This window comes from Triticum dicoccoides, chromosome 1B (genome assembly GCF_002162155.2).
Source record: "Triticum dicoccoides isolate Atlit2015 ecotype Zavitan chromosome 1B, WEW_v2.0, whole genome shotgun sequence".
In the NCBI taxonomy this organism is placed as follows: domain Eukaryota; kingdom Viridiplantae; phylum Streptophyta; class Magnoliopsida; order Poales; family Poaceae; genus Triticum; species Triticum dicoccoides.
Window position 1 is genome coordinate 659,320,627 of NC_041381.1, and position 12,772 is coordinate 659,333,398.

Here is a 12,772-nt window from a genome sequence, read left to right on the forward strand (position 1 = left end):
GGTACACACGCTGACACGCATCGGCAGTACAAAACGAGGGAAACGGGGAAAATGAACGCAGCCGTGATCCGGTTTGATGGCATCGAATATTTTTCTCGTGTCAACCGATGAATGCTCCCCGGCCTTTCTTCCGGCACCGCACGCGCCAATCGGGTGCGCGCGCGAGAGGACCAGTCGGTCGGTTAGTCGGGCCGGCCCAACCAACCCCCGAGCGACCGAACCAACCCCAACCCGGTGCGGACACGATAAAGTCATGACGCTAGCCGCCCGGGACGATGGACAAACAAACCAAGTCGTCGCCAACTCGCAGCCCCGCCGTCGCTCTCACGGTCACCACCGGCACGGCAGCCTGCTCGGCCCCCGGGCATACAGCCACGGCACCGGTCGATCGACATGGACCCTCGCGCGACGGCCGATCCAGCGGCCGGCTCCCCCTCCCCCACCACCGCCACCACCTCCTCCTCGCTGCGGAGGCGCGCCGCGCTCTCCGTCAACACGTCCGCGCCGGGCCGCGGCGGCAGGGGCATGGAGCGGGAGAGCAAGGAGGCGGCTGAGACGGAGAGGGACGTGGAGCGGGCGGCGGGGGCGGAGCCGGTGAGCCCGGCGGGGCGGCTGTTCCGGGAGGCGCACTTCAACTGCTACATCGTGGCCCTGCTGGGCCTCGGCGCGCCGGTGGACGTGGCGGCGGCCCGCGCCGGGCTGGAGGCCACGCTCGTCCGCCACCCCCGCTTCTGCAGCGTCCAGGTACGCGCACGCCGGCCGGCTGCTCTCCTCCACCATCCTCTTCCTCTGCTCCCCACCCTCCCCGCCTCCTCGCAACTTGCGCAGAGAAAAGAAAAGAATAGCGAGAAAGATTGTGGCAGCAGTTGGTTTCCTCTGTCCCGAGATCGGCGAGCGGCACATGCCGTGGACCTTCCATGATCGACGCACGTGCTCCAGCTGTGGGTTCGGCAAAGCTGTCGATCGATCGTGCAAACCACGACACGCGTACATCACGGAGGGAGATTCCTGCCGCCCTCGCCGTACCGCCGACGAGCAAATTCAGTAAGATTGGGCACGGATTGGCTTGCCTGCGCCTAGGAGGAAGATTGCGTACACGTAGACTCCATGAGAGGCGCGATCAAACAAGCCTTGCCGTTCCTCCTCAACTTGTCGATAGGTTTCTCCTACTCCTAGCATCGTACAGTAGTAGACAAGAGGAATCTGATGCTTGATGCGAGGTGGAAAAAGACGAATCACGCGGCATCATGCGCCTACCTTTGAGCCGTCTTGTCCAAAACATTTTACTGTTTCACTCATCCGTCGGTCAGTGCTAGCAGCTGTTGCTCCTTTTGTGGCCGATGATTGATTCGGTGCCGCACTTGATTGTCGCCGTGGCGCCCGCCCAAGAGGGCGGGATGCTAATATCAGGGTGCATGTCGTCCCGTTCTGGCGGCGTGGGTGCGTACGAGACGTGAAACCACCCAAGGGCGGCCGCGTAGACATGACCCCTTTTCGCGCCCTCCGCCCTCGGATTCATGGCAACAAATTCCACTTTGCCGTCATGACCGGCGACCGGGGTGAGTGGTGATCGATCGCTGTCCCCCAAAAATCAATCCCGTTCGGGCGTCGACGTGCAGGAAAGGGAAACTGAAGAAAGCTGGCCGCCTGCCCGCCTACTACACATAAATAACTCAGGAGTAGTATCTTCTAATTATGTCGATCCTATCACCAAAACAGATTCCATTTTGATGTCGTGGTGATTGCCCAATGTCCCGTTCAGGCCCCGTTTGGATTAGCGTTTTCTTTGTAATACACCTGTAAAAAAAAATACACTTCTCCACCGGTCGGTTTCATTTCCAGCCGGAAAACAGTCATGCCCAGTAAAATACACTTGTAAATCTTACACCTCTGTATTGAATTACACCTATACCAAGCGCGCCCTCAATTTATACCTTTACTTTCTGTAGCACAAAGCCGATGTTTTCTCTACTCTCGATCTGGAACGACGGTCAGCCGTTGAGGAGGAGATGCCACTCCAATCAGTTTGCGCCGGCCGACGAACGGTCGTGCAGCCTTCAGCATGCATCAAAGCAGAGCGGCCATTGGAGACCATGGCGATTTTAGCAGCCGTTTGACTGGGAATTCTGTGCGCACCGGCAGACAGGCCCGCGCTCTGGAAATTTCAGCCAACGAAACTGCTCCACGGACGACACTGGTGCCCGACGTGTGCACGATAGGTAAATCCAGCGTCGTGTGATGTTTCACTCATACGCAGGACGATACTCATGATTTTATCGTGTGCATAGCATAGCTCCAAATTCATTCATTGCGTGCGACTTGACAGATTCCACTATCATGAAAACAGATTACATTTGCTGTCGTGTCGTGGTGATTGCCCAAAGTACCGTTCAGATTATCCTTCCCTGTCTGCAGCACGAAGCCTATGTCTTCTGCACGGGTGAATCGCATAAACCCATCACATTGATGCCTAGGTTTCACATAAAACATCGGTTTACGATCTTTTGTCATAGACGACTAATTCATTGCGTAACCATTTACAGAAAACACTAGTCGACGGCTTTGACCCATTTGATGATGATTATGACAGCCTATTTTTGCCACAAACTCCTCCACTCCCTAAAGAAACTCCCTCCCTCCCAACGCGACCCCGGCCTCCTAGCGCCGCCACGTCCCTTCTCCCTATAACCCCAGCCCTGCCCCTCGCCTGGGGAAGCACGGGACACCGGCGAACTACTCGTGTCCCCGGCGCTCCTATGAGGGATCCCGGGCATGAACCGCGAGATGATGTGGGAGTGCAGCTATCTAGCCGTTATCGACGCATGCCATTTTAGAGAGAGAGAGAGAGAGAGAGAGAGAGAGAGAGAGAGAGAGAGAGAGAGAGAGAGAATCGGCCACGGTGGAGCACTTCGTCCGCCACCGAACGCATGGCCCGGCCCCACTGCCGTGGCGCCTTGTTGTCGGCGACCCCAACCACTCGGCTCCCAGCTACCGGTGGTGCCGCCCCGACACTCATCGACGGCGTCCCCATCCATCTACGATTAGCAGCAAGCCAGCAATGTAGCCGTGTACATGACCTAGCCGCGGCAAGCAGGGCACCGACTCGGAGCAGGGAACGGGTGAGCGCGGCACGGCGGGCACGGCACGAAGTGCGGCACAAACGGGGCGGGGAGGCGCGCTGGCCGCACGAGCTCGCGTTGAGGGCACGGGCGGGGCACGCGTTGGCTGCGGCACCTCGCGTGGAGCAGCCATTGAAGACCATGGATGTGGCCTTCAGTTTGACTGGTAATTCTGTGTGCACCGCCAGACAGGCCCGGACGGGCTCTGGAAATTTCAGTGAATTCATTCATTGCAACGCGACAGAGACGTGCTTACACAGGACCATGAAGCAGTTGCACGTCGAAATCAAAATTTTATTCATGCCTACGCCTTCTTTGTCACACACACTTCCTTGGGTGCGCCGATTATCGGTCTGGCGTGTCCGAAAACGGCAACTTTTTGTTTCCATTGGGAACGAGACACCCAACAAACCGTTTACTACCAGAGGTTTAGTCCCCCCGCAAAAACACACACACACAGAGATTTAGTCCCCCCGCAAAAAAAAAGTCAAAAAAAAACAGAGGTTTACACCGGAGAAATTAGCGCCAAGTCTCGAAAGGAGGAATTGTGAGCACAAACAAGGGGAAAATATCAGGTGATACGAGCCCTCATATGCTTCCATGCTACTAGCTTGTAAAATTCAAATTTTAACATAGCAAAAAATTCAGATCAAAATTTGAAATACACATGAAGATACAAAAAAGGAAGAAGACAAAATTGAGATGCCGATAGTGTCATTTTTCGCTTTTGGCTTCTTTTGACGCTAGTCATATTGGATTTGTCTTTCATGTTTCTTCATGTGTATTTTAATTTTGATCTAAGTTCTTTAGGGGCCGTTGAGATGTGTGTTGTCAACATCAATGACCCTTTTAAGATTTTTTTTTGACATGTTTACATTTAATTATTTTTTTAAAGTTGGTACCATGAGAGCATTTGAGGTTTAGTATCACCTGGTATTTTCCCAACAACAACTATATGCACTAGCAACTACTACTATGCCGGAGCAGTAACACCCATGGCTCTCGGGAACGCGCTCGCGACGACGCCGCCCTGAGCCCTGATCTCTCTCCTCCGGCCCTCCGTGCGTCAGGCTCGACCAGATCCGGGATCCTCGTCGAACCCTCACTCCGCAGCAATTCTTCTTCCACGAAGCTCCCTTGTGCTCCTCTGCCTCGACCCGATGTGATGGCTCCTTGCACTGCCCCGAGATAGTCGAAAATCTCGGGAGGGGGAGGGGGATCTAATCTAAGTGTCCCTAAAAACAATTCTTGAGAAAATGATCCAAGGCTTGTGTGTGTGTGTGTGGCCCCAACATAGCTCCGCCACTGGCTCCTTATCCGTGCCCAGCCTACGTCCGCGTCGGCGGCAGTTGCAGCTGCCACTCTGGCCAGGCTATGTGTCGGCTCTGCGTACGCGTCGGCTGCTGCCATTCCAGCCGAGCGGAGCGCCGGCGGCAACTATGGCCTTTTTGGGCTTCGCCTCGGCGTCCGAGCCGCCCCTGTTCGTCGGCCTAGAATCCTAGATGACCTCAATGCTCTTGTCTTCTGACTTGCCCGGCGACCCATCTGGTTTGGGCGATGTGGTGATGCCCGTCGGTGTGCAGGGATCATCCAATGCTCTGGCAGCAAGCTCCCAATGCGGTCTGGAGCTCGTCTCAATCACTCCACTTGCGCCGCTTCAGATGTCGACTGCACCGCCCACCGCAATCGCTCTTGCGACGGATGCCCTTGCTTTGCGCGGGTTGGACCCAACCATTAGTGGGCAGACGGCCGACGCTCGTCCCAGTTTAGTCCACCTGTCACAAGATATCTGAAGTTCTAGATTTGACGAAAGTCAAGCGTTCTCAAGTTTGTAAAAAACATACTTTATCCAGAACCTCTAGCATATACGTATGAGAATGTTTTTGTCGTGGGAAAAACTTCCGATCATAGGTAACAGAAATACATCTGGGTCCGATATTATCTAGCGATAGTTGCAAGCACTGTAGCACACCACCATTATTGCCTGGAGCCGAATAAATCTTGTTGACATAGTTGAAAAGTTGTCGTACTAAGACCTAACGGGACCAGCACCTAAAATAACTACCGTCGACGATGAAGAGAAGCGTAGATTGAAAGAATCCAACCTGTAGACAAACGAACACGGACGAACGAAAACTAAATCTAAGAAAATCCAGCAAACAATAACACCGATCGAATCCCGAGAGATATGTTGGAGACACACCTCTACACGTCCTCTGACGATACTAGTCGCATTGCTAGGACGAAGGCTAGACGGGGCAAACCTTATTCCATCTTCAGTGAGCTGTCACAGCCCTGATCTTCCTGAACAAAACACAAACCCCTAACCAAACTAAAAAAGGACACAAAAAAATAGAGAAGGAAGCCTTCGTTGGCAATGGCTGTGGTCCGCCACTCCTCCATGGCCCCTAGGAGATGAGGCAGGCCGCAACGTGAGCTAGGGAACCCAGGCGCCTCGCGAGACGAAAGGTGTGGAAATATATTTTACGATGAATCTGATGATACCAATTATAGGAGTAGAAGTTGGTAGTATATTTTTTGTATTTTTTTTAAACTAAAAAAGACCTAGAATATAATTTTTTAACTTAAGACCAAGCTAGAACTTTTAATATTTTGAAACAAAGGTAGTATGTGCTTCGATGACTTGACTTGTTGCAAAATTTATGGCATGATTGTTCACTCAGCTCGCCATAGTGAAAAACAGAGTAACAAAGCACACGTTGCGTTGCAGGTGTCGGACGACGTGAAGAAGAACGCAAAGCCACGGTGGGTGCGGACCACGGTGAACCTGGACGACCACGTCGTCTTCCCGGACCTGGACCCTGCCGCCACGTCGGCCGACCCCGACCGTGCCCTGGAGGACTACGTGTCCTCCCTGTCCACGCGGCCCATGGACCACTCCCGCCCGCTCTGGGAGTTCCACGTGCTCGACTTCCCAACCTCCGAGGCGGCCGGCGCCGTCGCCATCCGCATGCACCACTCCCTCGGCGACGGCGTGTCGCTCATCTCGCTCCTCACCGCCTGCACCCGCAGCGCCGCCGACCCGGCCAGGCTGCCGTCGCTGCCGTCGCCCCCGCCGCCGCGGCGCTCCGGCGCCGCCCCGCCGCTCTCAGCCGGCGCCCTCGCGCTCGCCGCGTGGGCCTGGTCGCTCGTCGCGCTCGCGTGGAACACGCTGGTGGACGTGGCGCTCTTCGTGGCCACGTCGTGGTTCCTGCGCGACGCGCCCACGCCGTTCCTGGGGTCCCCCGGCGTCGAGTTCCGCCGCAAGCGCTTCCTCAACTGCACCCTGGACCTCGACGACGTCAAGCTCGTCAAGAATGCCATGAAGTGTGTAAGATCCTCGTACCTTCTCTCTCTCTCTGTTGATTACCAGTGACTGATCTCTGTTAGCTCGCCGACTTGACACTGAATCTGAATGGTGCAGACTGTGAACGATGTGCTGGTTGGCGTGACCTCTGCGGCGCTGTCGCGCTACTATTTCCGCAAGACCGGTTCAGGCGAGAGCAGCAGCGACAAGAGAAAGCAGCGGAAGAACATCCGCATGAGATCGGCGTTGCTCGTCAACATTCGGAAAACACCCGGCCTGCATGTAAGCCTGAAATTGGCTTGTACATTTTCCTCCAAGAAGATTTATTCCCTCAAAAGCTATCTACAGTTTAAAAGAGTTACCAAGACAGTTCATGAGTGATTCTGAACTTGTGCTTTGAGCAGACATTGGCACAGATGATGGATCCCAGTAAGGACAACGCTGTCAAATGGGGGAACCAGATCGGTTACATCGTGCTCCCGTTCCATATAGCGATGCACGACGATCCACTCGAGTACATCCGGCAGGGGAAGAAGACAGCGGACAGGAAGAAGAGATCTTTGGAAGCGGTCTTCACATATTGGAGTGGAAATCTAGTGGTGAAACTCCTCGGCATTAAGGTATTTCCTTCTCCTTAGTTTTGATATGACAATGCTTGCTTGATTTATCAATGTTGTCCAAATCCATAATCAAAAAACTTCACCAAAATTTCAAAGTATTCATACATAATTGTGTTAAACAAATGTGAAATTTTTCACAGGCAGCCGCGGCTCTCTGCTATGGCATGTTCACTAACACCACCATGTCATTCTCAAGCCTGGCCGGACCTACCGAGAAGGTGGAGTTCTATGGTCATCCGATCGTCTATATAGCGACAAGTGTCTACGGGCATCCACATGTAAGCACTTTCCCCTTGGTATTCATTCATCACTAACAAGGTGACCAATTGCGCGGATTCCTGATTTTTACAGCCTAATTGTTTTATTTGATTGTGTGTAGGCTCTAACCGTGCATTTTCAAAGTTACATGAACATCATGAAGCTTGTCCTTGCGGTGGACGATGAGCAATTCCCGGACTCTCATCAACTACTGGATGACTTTGCTGAGTCCCTCAGGCTTGTTCGTCAGGCAGCTTCAGCAAGATCGTAGAATGAGTTAAACTTAGATTTTAGCTAGAAGGTAGAGCATGACACAAAATTTGCACCAATGTACTATAGTCAGCCACTTGATGTATAGCCTGGTTGGCGAGTGTACACTCTCCCACGAATCACGAAGCTGGCAACGATTGATTTGTAAAGATCCTTGTCGAATATAAAAAGTCCTTTCTGTTTCATCAGTGTAAAAAATGCTCTTATATTATGGGACGGAGGGAGTAGATGTCAAGTGAAGTAGCGAAGCTCAAGATTGGGATTACCGCTGCCCTAGTCTATATGATGCCAACTTAAGAGATACTAGTGTGAATAATCATACATGATTCCACATTTTTTTTACAACATTGACTTGAAACCAAAGTTCAATCCACATGGTGAGAATAATAGAAGACCAAATATGATGAAGTAAAAGAAATAAGAAGATGCACTATTCACAATTTTTGCCTTTTTTGTTTATCTTGATGTACGTCTCTGTTTTGGTTCAAACTTTGCAAATTAAATATTTTTTGTGGGGGAACTTTACAAAGTAATTGATCATAACATACTCTTTCTCTAAAATACTTTTAGAAAAGTTTCACTATTATTTCCACTACTTTTGTTGTGTAACCTTCCTACCCTATGCAAATATGGCAGGTTATCCATTAGTTACCTGAATTAGTCAATAACCCAATAATTTTTTACATGAATCATTTTCGCAAAAAAAGGGCCATCGTCTCCGTAGATTCTTCTGCCTACAGGACAACCTATCACAATATTGATAATATGTAGTGTTTGTTAGTGCACAAAGCGTAATAAGTAACAAAACTAGATGCAAGAATATATACAACAACATGGACGTGGAGTATGTGATCACGGGTGAACAGTAAATTCAAAAATGTAAATTAATTCAAAAAATCTGATATTTTTAGCAAGAAACTTTGACATTTTGTTTACATGCATGCAAATTTTCATGATGAAATAACATTTGTGGAGGTTTGAAAAAAAAAACAAAATTGATGGCCAAACACTTTTGTGGGGGTTTGGATGAATGAAAAAAAATCAGCACTCCAAAATGCTTTTAAAAATAGTCTTTTTGGAGCATCAATTTTGTTATTTTTTCCCATACCTCCACAAATGTGATTTCGTTCCAAATATTTGCAAGCAGGAAGACAATTGAACAGTGTTTGTTGCTAAAAAAATAAGAATTGTGTCAATGTTTCTACTTTTTTTTCTTTCAATTTAACTACTTATTATTACGAAGATGCATTCGACTCGACTGTAGAAACTCCATGTTCAGCAAAATTGGGCTATTCAGGTATCTGCCACGATTATGAGGTAGCGTGGGATCGTAGTGCGGTGCCAAGGGGGCCGTCGCTTGTTTATTAGCGAGCGAGCTGAGCAGTTCATTCCATAAAGAAAACCGGGCATCTTCTTCTCGCTAAGTAAAGGATTTATTTAAATTGGGGCACGTCTATGTCCTGCATGACGCGGGATCGAGCGTAGTAGCCTCGCCTCAAGTGACGAGCTAATGAGTAGGCCTACTAGTGGGTTTCTTATTTCGTTCATTTGTTTTGACTTTTAACCTTTATTTATATTTTAGAGTATTCTAGATATATTTCTTAAATTACTTTATTTAATTCCCGAAAACATTACCCCACGTTTTGAGAAATGCTAATGTAGTGTATAAAATGTTTCCCACATTTTCAAGAAATGTTTGTGCAATTCAAAAAAAAAAACGTTCATGACAGTAATAGAAGGTCCACAGTTTTTTTGTTAATGCAATTTTAGAAATATTTATAAAAATATAAAAGCGTGTATGTATTTTATAAAATTTTTGGTACGTTTAAAAGCTGTTCAAAATATTACAAAATGGTCACATGTTTAAAAACATGTTTTATAACATTTTAAAAATCATTAAATAATTTTTTTGTTTGTGCAGTTTAATAAAAAATGTTCATAACATATATTAAATGTCATAAAATTTGAAAAAATGTTTGTAAATTTTTAATGAAATGTTGATGAACATTTGTTGGAAATGTGAACGTGTGTTTAAAATTTTTCATTTTGTATTTATAAAATGTTCAATGTTCAATTTGTAAATGATCAATATGCATTTATTTAAATGTTCAACCTGTATCTAAAATGTTCAACGTGTGTTTTAACAAGTAAACATGTATTTTTAAGAACGAACAAGAAAAACCAAGAGAAAAATCGATGAAAACCTATATGGAGAAAACAGAGAAAAAGAGAAAAAAAAGTGAAAAAGGGCGCGCATAACCTACCCAAACCCTACCAAAACCGTGGGGAAGCATTCTCGTTCCGAAACCGTCGTCAGCAATTATTGGGCGACCTACTTGAAGGATCTTTGTACGCGAGCGTCAATTGTTCCCGGTAGTAAGCTTCAGTGTGTAAGTCGGGCGACCCATTGTAGTCTTCGATCAGTCGCTTTGCCATGATGGCACGCATCCCCATGAACCAACGCTGACAGAACGAGGAAGAAGCAATCGTACGGCTCGCGAGGGAACAGATCTCACGCTGAGATCGGACGACCGTCGGTCCTTCTCGATCGTCGCATTCCCGGCCAGTTGAGGACTTGAGGTACACGCTCCCGCGATCGCCGATTGGTAATTTCTAATTTGCTATGCATATGCATGCAGTTATATATTTCAAGAAAAAAACCAGCTAGTACGTACTTCCTCCGTTTCTAAATATTTATCTTTTTAAAGATTTTAAATGTCTAAAATATGTCTATATACATCCGTATGTGATAGTCCATTTGAATCTTTAAAAAGACAATAACATTCATGCATGCTTCTCCTCGGCAAAGGTACAGGCCGGCGCGAACAGGCGCTCGCACCCACCCGATGCATGCGGCGTCTGTAAAACAAGATATTTTGGGAACTGCACGACACCCCTAACCAGGGTGTGGCTATCTCATTATATAGAGGTACCCAAGGGGTACAATACAACGTTACAATACAGAGGCTACGTATATACAGTCTAACACCCTCCCTCAATCTTAACTATGTCCTGAAGTACAAAGCAAGTTAAGATTGCGCCTACAGCCTACAAACTGTGGTTGTGGTAGAGGCTTCGTGAAGATGTCAGCAAGTTGATCCTTTGATGAGATGAACTTGATACAGAGTAGCTTCTGTGCAACACGTTCCCGAACAAAGTGATAATCCACCTCAATGTGTTTTGTCCTCGCATGAAACACTGGATTAGAAGAAAGATATGTAGCACCAATGTTGTCACACCACAGAACTGGAGGACGAGCTCGAGGAACACACAACTCTCTCAACAGAGACTGTACCCATATGATCTCAGCAGTTGCATCAGCAACGGCTTTGTATTCAGCCTCAGTACTGCTGCGAGACACATTTGCTTGCTTGCGAGCATTCCAGGCGATCAAGTTAGGACCCAGAAATACCGCATAACCCCCCGTGAATCGCCTGTCATCCGGACAACCAGCCCAGTCGGCATCAGAGAAGGCCGAGAGCTCATATGACGGTGCCGGCTGAAGATGCAGACCATAGGCAGCAGTACTACTGACATAGCGCAAAATACGCTTGATGGCTGACCAGTGAGACGTCCTGGGTGCATGCAAAAACTGACAGACACGGTTAACTGCATAGGAGATATCAGGCCCGGTGATAGTGAGATATTGCAGACCACCAACAATACTGCGATACTCAGTAGCATCATCAGCCGAGAGAGAGTCACCATCAAGAGCAGACAACCGATCAGCAGCAGACATCGGAGTGAAAACAGGTTTGCATTTGAGCATTCCAGCACGACGCAACAAGTCCAAGGAGTACTTCTTCTGAGTGAGAGTCAAACCTGCCGAGGACCGTGAAACCTCAAGACCAAGGAAAAAGTGAAGAGCACCCAAATCCTTGACAGCAAAATCATCACGAAGAGCAACCACAAGGCGATCAGCTGCAGCAGCCGAAGAACTGACAAGGATGATATCATCAACATAAACCAGGATATACATCGTAACCTCAGGGCGCTGGAGGAGGAACAGTGATGTATCAGCAGTGGATGGAGTAAACCCAAGAGCCCGAAGAACGGATCCAAGGCGAGCATGCCATGCACGAGGAGCATGTTTCAGTCCATACAGCGCCTTGACCAGATGACAGAGATGATGAGGTCGTGTCGGATCAACAAAACCAGGCGGCTGACGCATATAAACCTCCTCCTCCAGAATGCCATGGAGAAAGGCATTCTGTACATCAAGCTGACGAAGGAACCATCCACGAGTAATCGCAAGAGACAGTAGTAACCGAATGGTAGTAGGCCTGATAACTGGACTGAACGTGTCTTCATAATCAAGACCATACCTCTGTTTGAAGCCCTTGGCGACTAACCGTGCCTTGTAACGCTCAATGGAACCATCAGCATGGCGCTTGACCTTGAAAACCCACTTGGAATCAATGATGTTGACACCAGACTTTGGAGGAACAAGACGCCAAGTATCATTCTGTTGGAGGGCATAAAACTCTTGTTCCATTGCAGCACGCCAATGAGGAATACTCAACGCAGCCTGAAAGTGACGAGGCTTTGCATTAGGGTCGCCAGCAGTATGAGCCATGCACGCAGCAAGCCACGCAACCGTGCCATCTGTCCGCTCTTTCGGGCGAAACACACTAGACTGGCTCCGTGTGCGCGGTCGAAGTGTGACGGCAGAATCTGCCGGAGCCGGAGCAGGAGCAGAATCAGCAGAGGTCGTGGACGAGGCCGAAGCCGAGTCCGGCGAGTCAGGCTCCCCGGTGGCCGAGGCAGGCGACGAGGCCGCTGGGCTAGCGACAGCACCGGCCGGCCCAGGGGACGCCCCCGCCAGTGGCCCAGGCGAGCCACGCAAGGCTGGTGACGCCCGCGAGCCAGGCGAGCCGAGCGAGGGTCCCGCTGGTGTGGACGAGGCTCGCGGGTCGGGCGAGGTGGCCACTGGCGAAGCCTGCGAGCCGGGCGAGGCGGCTACTGGGGTGGCAGGGTCCTGCGAGTCGGACGAGGCGGGCGAGGCACCCGCCACTGGCGCTGGCGTGGGTGAGCCAGGCGGGCTGACCGCCTCGGGCGACCGGAGAGCGGGTTGGCGGGTGCCACCCGTTATGCATGGCACATGCACGTCCCGACCAGAAGAATCATCAGCGACCTGTTCATCAAGGAGCTCGAGCCGAGCACCGCGTCCAATACCTGCAGCATGATTAGGAAGCAAC

At 49.7% G+C, this 12,772-nt stretch overlaps 1 pseudogene; it reads left to right on the top strand.

Moving 5' to 3' along the window:
• The first annotated feature begins 275 nt into the window (after window positions 1–275).
• Window positions 276–7,759, top strand: LOC119349462 (annotated as a pseudogene).
• Window positions 7,760–12,772: the final 5,013 nt, after the last annotated feature.